Genomic DNA, 8,611 nt, shown 5'->3' on the forward strand with positions numbered 1-8,611 from the left:
GGGAGGAGGCCCCGGGGAAGACCCAGGACACGCTGGAGGGACTATGTCTCTCGGCTGGCCTGGGAATGCCTCGGCATTTCCCCGGAGGAGCTGGAGGAAGTGTCTGGAGAGAGGGAAGTCTGGGAATCTTTGCTTAGACTTCTGCCCCCGCGACCCGGTCCCAGATAAGCGGAGGAAAATGGATGGATGGATGGATGTTATGCAACAGGTCACATCATGCATTGCATTAACTTTGTTTGTAGAACTTGTAGAGTTTAAGGTTCTAGGAATATCTACTCTTTAACTCATGCTTTAGATTTAGTTTGTCTCACAGTGCTTTTGCCCTTTCACCTGTCACTCTGGCTTTTTGCACCCACCCCTCTCATACGCAGCAAATGAAAATGGCGGAAATTGGCAGTAAGTCAATTTAAGAGTCCGAGCTGACCTTCTCAAAGAGACAGAAGAGACACATTTAACCTGTTCTAGTACATGTAATTAAACAGAGAATATGTCTTACTGTGTTTTATGCAGTCTTTGTTCTGAACCCTCTTTTGTTGCATAAGAAAAGGTACTAGAATTATCAGTGTTTTTGTCCAGAAAGGAAGCCTGCCGGCCTTCATGCTGTTTATCCCTGCACAGTCAAAAATGGCGTGGAAATGCATGGAGAAGTCTTTTCCCTTGCAACAGATCATGCTTTTATTCAGGTATAAACATAGCACCATCAGGTTTGATGTACATCATTCTGTCTCTTGAGCATTTTTTAGCTTCTTACACAAACACATGTTGCACTTCTAGAAATTTCTCAGCTTGATCAGTCTTTTCTGCATGTCCGCTACTCTCCCTGGCTGTGTGTGATTAGGGGAAGGGGGGAGGGGGTCTGTTGCTGTCGCCCTAAAGGCTCCTTGCTAAACACTGTTATAGTCTGTTCATTTGACTCAACAAAGACAGATACTCACAGTAGCTGCAAGAGAGTGAAGCTGTAGAAGTAAAAGATGCAACAGCAAAAGACCAAGTCTTGGGAGAAAAAGGATCCTTAGGCCTACTTTCCTGTTTTGTCTCTGCTCCTATCGCCACACAGCACTAAGCAAGAACCAACTGGTGGGTGGGCGAGAGAGCCTGGATGGGAGGAGGAGAGAGAGAGGGGGAGGGAGACCAAACCAGTGCAAGTACACAATCCAGCAAAGCATGTGACCAGACTGGCGGAGTTAAAAAGAGAGAGTGGGTTGAGTTTAACTTGCAGCACAAAGACGACACCAATATGGCTGATTTTGTCTTTCCCTCTCATTCACCAGTCTCATCACTCTCTATTTGGGAGCTTTTGTGCAGACGGAGAATAGAACATGGGGTCTCTTTAGTGAGGTTACATTGGGACACAGAAGGGAATATATTTAACAGCAGGCAGGAGAGGGAAGGTGAGACAGGATTGTGGAAATAAGAGAGTAAAGTGGGACACACCACTGAGGGAGAAGTTCCCACATTTTACCCAAACTAAGGCCTCCACATGCAGGTTGGCAAAAGGCCATGAGCCCAGGAGCTAAAGCATGTGGGTGTGACCAGGCAGTAAACAGACCCAGCAGAGACAAGAGGTTGCAAGGATCTCATAAGGACTGGCTTGTTCAGAGTAACAATACAGTGGCTGTGAGAGCTCCCCAGAGCACTGCAACCCGTGTTCATGTAGGATTGAAATGTGCAATAAACCTACAGACATTTCATAGCACAGTTATGTGGAAAAAAACTTTCTGACACTCTTAATTGAAAAAAAACAAAAACAAACTCTGCACCTCCATCTTTGTCTGGTTTGGCTCAGCAACCAAACAGGACAGGAACAGACTTCAGCGGAACTGCAGAAAAGGTCACTGGTGTAAGCCTGCCCTCTATGGAGGACTTGTACACCTCACGGGTCAAAAGGAGGGCGGAGAGTGTCACTGCTGACCCCTCACATCTGGGACACAACCTGTTTGAACTCCTCCCCTCTGGACAGCCTTACAGGTCACTGTGCACAAAGACAACCAGGCACAGGGACAGTTTCTTCCCCCAGGCTGTCACTCTGATGAGCACTTAACCAACAACATTATGACTGGACAATAACCCTCAGTGCAATACCTGTAAATATACCTCGTATAGATTATACAGATTCGTACAGGTTTCTAGTTTTAAGCACTCTATTTTTATTCTTATTTATCTCATTTCACAATGAGCATTCCTTGTCTGTCTGCATTGTTTACTACCTGTTTATACTGCTTATTTTGCATTGTTTGGACTGTCTGTTACTTGTTAATACTGCTTACTTTGTTATATTACACAGCCTTATGCTTGTTTTACTGTTTACTTGCCCCTTGCATGGGGATATGTTCATACACATTGAGAGCCGATGTACCAGGGTCAGATTCCTCTTGTGTCCGACACACCTGGCCAATAAAGAAGACTGATTCTTTATAATGTTTTAATAAGTTTATTAGAACAGATGTGAGATTATATTTTCCCCTGAAATGCCTTCTTGTATTCATCTTACACAGTTTGACATAGAGGGGAATGAAGCCAACACCTGTGGAGTGGAACAAAGCAGTGAGTCAAGTGCCTTCGTGTGTTTGTTCAACATTAATATTGTGTTATATAATCCTAAGAATTTGTGCTGTAAGCCTGCCTGGGTTCACAGTCTGCGTATTCCCCCCACCAGCTCAGGCCAATGTACACTCAGAGTGACATTGTCATTTGGCAGGAATGTAAAAGTGCTCATATGTTATTATCCCATTTATAATTTTGTATGCTTCATCTAAGCAGACAGGGTTCTTATTATTATTGTGCTGTAGTGTTTCTTAAACTCCAGGTGGTGAAAAGTTTGGACACATTTTCCCAATGAAGTGTCCAGACTTTTCACTGGTAGTGTAACTAAGCACAGTTCCTAAACTACTGTACTTAACTTTCACTACTATTTCCTTCTGATGCTGCTTTACACTTCAACTCAAGTGAAGTTCACAGGTGCAGGTCACCACATACTTAGGAATTCTTGCATGGGTCTCTCACCTGGTTTTTAAAAAGCACAGGATATAACACAACCACAAATACAGTAGTACTGAATAATACATAGAGGATGGCAAGTTGTATACAATAAAGCAGCTATTCTACAAGGAAGGTAACTCTGCTCTGGTGGGAAGACGGAACCTGTTGTTGACCACATATGAGGCAACATAACGAGACAAAAATGGTTTGTTACTATAAGATATTTTTTTTATTCTCCATACACTGCACAACAGACAAGGAGAGAAAGACATTGATTTTGCATTGAGAATAAGGTTGATGTACAGCTTAAGTACTTAAGTGGATGGTCAGGCATTGCACCAAATAATGACTTGGTATGGACATGTGGAAAGAGTCATTTAAAATGGCTAATTACTGAGATGTGGTGTGTGTGTGTGTGCGCGCACATGCCCAAGCTGAGGTAGTGGGTGGCAGGAGGGTAGGGGTCAGAGTCCAGAATCATTGCATCATAGGCCCTGAATGTCCTTAGCCAACAGCCTAATGGGTGCAGGAAAGAAACTGCCGGTGAACCTGTCTGTGCTGATGCTCTCTCGTCTGAGATTTCTCAGGTTGTAGCCCGAGTTCCTCCATCTGAAAAGAGTGTCTGGGATGTTGTGGATCCCTGAGGATGGCCCGTGCTTTGTTCCTACATTGATGTGTGTACAGGGTATCTATAGCGGGCAGAGGAGAGGCAGGGATCTCTGCAGTCTTAATGACACTCTGGAGGGCTTGCCTCGCACCGTGTAGTGTGGAAACACTACACGGTGATCCTTCTGGTCAGGATGCTCTCAATTAGTCCTCTGTAGACCTGGGAGAAGGGCTGCTGTCTGAGTTCTGCTTTTTTAAGTAGCCTTATAAAATACAGCTGCTGCTCAGCTTTCCACACATGGCACCCTGGAAACACCTTTCAGTATAATGTGACATAGTTCAACAGCAGCACAAACTACATCCTGTAAAATGATTAGGGCTGCACCCAACTAAGAGTTTTGTCAGTTGGCTCAGATCTGGCTGTTCAATGCAACTATTTGTTCTTATATACAGTGAGGAACAGAAGTATTTGAACACCCTGCGATTTTGCAAGTTCTCCCACTTGCCAGCTTGTACTGCTAAAAAATATATATTTATGATTCCTGTGATTTATAAATTCCTTATTGAAATGTTTTCTCAGTGCATTTTTGTTAGCTTCCTAGTCCCGTTCGAATGGATGCATGTTGCAGAAACAGAAGATAAACTGCTGTGCATTACATTTTAGGTAAACAAACCGGACGCACATATGCCAAACTAGCCACATTGTCATGACCGTTAGTCTTTTTTTTCCTTGTAAAAGTAGACTACAAAGTTTGAAAGCACTTAAAATATAAAGTGCAGATCTCACCTTCATGTGGCTTGTCCTAGTGGGTTTTGTTGTCCTTCTCTCCTTGTTTTGTAATTTGCTAAATAGATCTGACCTTATTGTATATCCATGCATCAGTGTCATTGATGGGGGTATTCCCCCAACCACAGGAGGGAAGCACTGAGCAAAATGCTGCCTGGCACACAACAATGAGAAGAGGATGACAAACTACCAGCTGCGGTTGCCTTTTATTGTAATGCACACTGGCTGACAAAAAAATAAAGTAAATTAAAAACAAAGGCTTGGCTACAAGGTCTCATTCGACTGACAAGTCTCTCGACTAATGGCTCGACTAGTCAACAGCCCTAGCTGCTTTAATTGCAAACACCACATTTGTCCACTAGATAGCAGCACTACTGAGGCAGTAGCAGCTAGAGAATTTCTTTGGCCTGAAGACATTTGAAAATGAAAACATGTCTCAAACAAACCAGTAACATCTTTGTCAGTTGAAATCATGTTCTAACACTTGTCCCAAGCATTTAGGTTGTGTATTTTAACACTAAATCACAGTAGAATTAGAGACAGGAACTTTTTCTATTTTACAAACAGTTGTTGACTAAAACATAACAGGGTCTTCTACAGTCTGTCTGGCACAGGGAATATGACTGCACACTGAAACTTGGTTCTGTTGATTTAATGGTTAACACAGGTGTGTCAGAGAATGCTCTGACTTCTTGTGATACATGTTGTCTGTTAATATCATTACCTAGCCACATGCCACCCAACCAGTTGGGATGCAGTTTTTATTTCTGGAAAAACCTCTAAAGCAAATGAACATGATTTACATGTAGCAGATTTTCCAGAAATACATCCAGAGTAACCTCATAGATGGTTAAATGGTGAAATGTCAGGCTTGATGAAGTGCATTTATTTCCCCCGTCAGAAACAAACGAGGCCTCTCCCTCATCTACATATAGCGAAGACATTGTGTCTGTCAAACAAGGCAGCAGCTGGCAGTACAACACAAACACAGTAGGCCACGCGTCCTTGATTCATTTATAAAAATTAGGGGTGGATTGTGACAATGAAATTAACCCCAAATCCATCCCCTCTCCCCTCCCCACACACGTTTTCCTTTGTCCTCTGCAGGGTTTCACCCCACTGTGACCCCCAGCCACCCTCTCCTGTCCCATTAGAATTGGAGATGCTTGTACGTCTCTCTTGGTGAAACATTAGCCATCCGTCATCTCTCCCCCCTCCCTTTTGTTCAACATTCATCAGTCATTGCTTTTTTATAACAATAAAGCAGAAATGAGAATTGAAGAGAGGGACTCAGCTTGGAGTGGCAGCCTGGAGTCAGTCTGGGATGTTAAACACGCACATGCCACAATATGCGTTCCTAAAATGGCCCTAACAAACGTTTCCCCTCTGATATCCCAACAAAAGGCATGTTTTGCCACTGTTCGCTGACAGTGACAGTGATGCCTTTCGGTATTGATGGCAGGCGAGAGAGAAGTGTCGGTGAGAGTACTCTATTTTTCATCATCTCAGTTTGTCGAGTTGAATGCTTTGTCACATCATTTCACTGAATTAACTTTAGTTTACCCTGCAGGAAAATGATTCTGATGGGACTTGTGTTTTGTGATCCACTGTGCCAGTTTGTTTGTTTTTTTCTCTGAAATTCCTCTTTCATCTCTACAGTGCTACAGCTTACTCAGCTGAGGGACAGAGACTGAAGGAGCCAGGGCTGTCTGCTCGTCAGTCACAAGGCTGCATCTGCAACAAACCCCTATTTCCTCTAACATGGTGAATGTAGGTCACAGAAAGCAGAACCCTAGTGTGACGGTGTGTGGCCTCAGATCATTCTGCCACTGCTTGGCCTTGTGCTCTCTCTGTGCAACAGCCACAGAATTTTGCTTGGCTCTCAGTTGCTGCCTAACCTCAGCATGTCCAGGCCTGTTGTGTTTGGTCCTGTCCTTCCTGTACAACTTGTCTGGACCTCAACAGAATATGATTGTGTGTCTTCATGTGAGTTTGCATGATTATCTGTCTTCTCTGCTTCCACCCTCGAGGCATTGTGCATAACTGGGTCATACTCCCATCACTGCTGTGCTGATGTTGTTGCTCCTCTCCTACCTCTCCCCAGTCACTCCTGTCATATTCTGCTGTGCTGCTTTGTGGTGCATTGGTGGGCCTGCTGCCCTCACCTCCTTATTGGCATCCCCTCAAAGCAAATACTGCTGCATGACTAAGGGACTGGGAAGTGGCCATGATGGAGCGCTCTCTCTGCATGCATAATCCAGAACAGTAGCTGAACATACAGCCTGCATTTCAGGATCTGACATTTACTGCAGTACTTGTGGAATACTCATTTTTAGAATGTTTATTTCTACACACAGTACCATCCTTGCATTCATCTGTTTCCCACTGTTTAATTGGGTTGGGGTTGCAGTAATCCCTGCAACATTCTGGATGTTGGACAGCCCCAGAATACCTACACAGGAAGGCACCCGGGTGGCATCCTAATCTGCCTGAACTGCCTGTGTGTGCAGAGAGTGTTGTTCGACCAGTGGACTGTATGCTAATTCACCACAGACAGCTAGCATAACCGCTCTACAGACATTAGCTGTAAACTAGCAATGGACACAGCATCTGTGGGAACTCACCAGTACGTCCAAGTTATTTCCCTTCAGTTTTTCTCCATTTTCTCTATCTCTGTATGTTTAGGAAGAAGAGTCAAAAAGCCCCTGGATAAACAACAGATTTTGTGTCTTTCCACTGACTTTGAAAATATATTCTCTCTGAACTCTCAGTAAGTTGGAGCCCAGCTATCCTGAGATTTGGTTCCTTAAGTATGATCTCATTCTGTTAGCCATCATCCAGAGCTCTTGTCCACAGACCAAACAGGTCCTAGGCACAACCCTGGCAGTCTCAGGGGAAAGTGTTCCATCATCAAGTGGGTCATTTTAGTTTTCATCTGTATTGTATTAATCTGATAAACATTTGGACTTTTGGAATGAAAAGCATTGTGTGGAATTTTTTTTTAGATAAACATTGGCCTACTGCTCAACTTTCCAGAAGAGAAATCAAATTTAGCTGCACCGTGGTGAGTAACATGTTGTGGCACACGGTCCTGTTCACCCGATGGAAGACTTCCACAGTTTGTTTGATGCTGACCTGGATAAAGTTCCTGATCAACACTGAGGCTTCTCCTCCAGCCTCTCTCTTTCTCTCCCCCCCACACTCCTCCTCTCGGTTCCTCTTTTGATAGTAGGCCTGAGGTCTGGTGAGGTGTGATAACATTGTCCTGTTTTTGTAGACTTGGCATTGTCATGTTTCCACTGGGCAAGATGCCTCACATCAGTTTAGAGTGTTTCCCCTCATTCAGGAAAGTGGTGTGTCCTTCATCTGAAGCCCAGCAACACATTTTTTTCAGTCACTGTGTTTACATGCACACACGACAATCGGGTTATTGGGAGAAATCGGGTTGTGGGAGGAAATCTGAGACTGATATGCACTGAATAACCAGGTTACTGTAAAGCGTTTAAATGCAGTGGCAGTAATCAGATTTCTCCTCTGCTATATTCTTGCAACAAGGCAGCAACATTATAAGTGTGTTGTTGATATACCTAATAATGCAGGCTCAAAAATAATCTTGTCCTGTACAGGAAAAATATAATTTTAGTCAGTTTCTTTGACAAAACAACTTCCTTCAGTTAAGCAAAAATGGCGAAATGATGCCATCTGCCTGGCTTTTTTTATGAAAGTCGAGCCACTTTCACACAAAGCCAGGGTGATGACATCATTTCCGGTCACCATCTTTGTTTATATTAGATGAATGGGCATAGTTAAGAAACTTTAAAAAAGGCATATTTTTAGTTTTATTCTGCATCATTAGAAGAGTCTATGAGGATTTGGGAAATGCCTTCAGAATTTGGGTGAGTGTTATGAAATGACGGTACAGGATTAAAATGGCCTCTGTTTGACAAAAGATTATCTCTGTGACTTGAGTAACACTCAAGCTGGGTCAACCTTTGCCCTAAACTAATCAGTAGTGTATGATGGATCCATTTACTAAGTTTTAATTAGTTTTCATAGTGCAGTTATTTTCTGAAAATGTTCTTTATTCTTTATTATTACTGACTTTCAAAATGTACAGACGTTCCTGTTCAAAGAAGACATTTTACAGTGGGTACGGAGGGTATTCAAACCCCCTTAAATTTTTCACTCTTTGTTATATTGCAGTTTTATGCTAAAATCATTTAAGTTCATTTTTTTTCC

The 8,611-nt window shown here is 43.1% G+C and overlaps 1 protein-coding gene and 1 long non-coding RNA gene across 2 annotated transcripts in view; one reads left to right on the top strand and one right to left on the bottom strand.

Annotated features, from left to right (window-relative positions):
- cox4i2 (cytochrome c oxidase subunit 4I2) overlaps window positions 1-1,079 on the bottom strand; it is a 7,579-nt gene extending 6,500 nt beyond the window's left edge. The window contains exon 1 of the mRNA XM_020624176.1: window positions 936-1,079. The gene's annotated coding sequence lies outside the window, so the exon portion shown is untranslated. The remainder of the gene's footprint in view (window positions 1-935) is intronic.
- A 1,433-nt stretch (window positions 1,080-2,512) lies between these two features.
- The window catches only part of LOC109974138 (uncharacterized), a 17,211-nt gene continuing 11,112 nt past the window's right edge, over window positions 2,513-8,611 (top strand). The window contains exon 1 of the long non-coding RNA XR_002276930.1: window positions 2,513-2,544. This is a non-coding gene — a long non-coding RNA (uncharacterized LOC109974138). The remainder of the gene's footprint in view (window positions 2,545-8,611) is intronic.

Source organism: Monopterus albus, unplaced genomic scaffold (genome assembly GCF_001952655.1).
Source record: "Monopterus albus unplaced genomic scaffold, M_albus_1.0 scaffold321.1, whole genome shotgun sequence".
Taxonomy (NCBI): domain Eukaryota; kingdom Metazoa; phylum Chordata; class Actinopteri; order Synbranchiformes; family Synbranchidae; genus Monopterus; species Monopterus albus.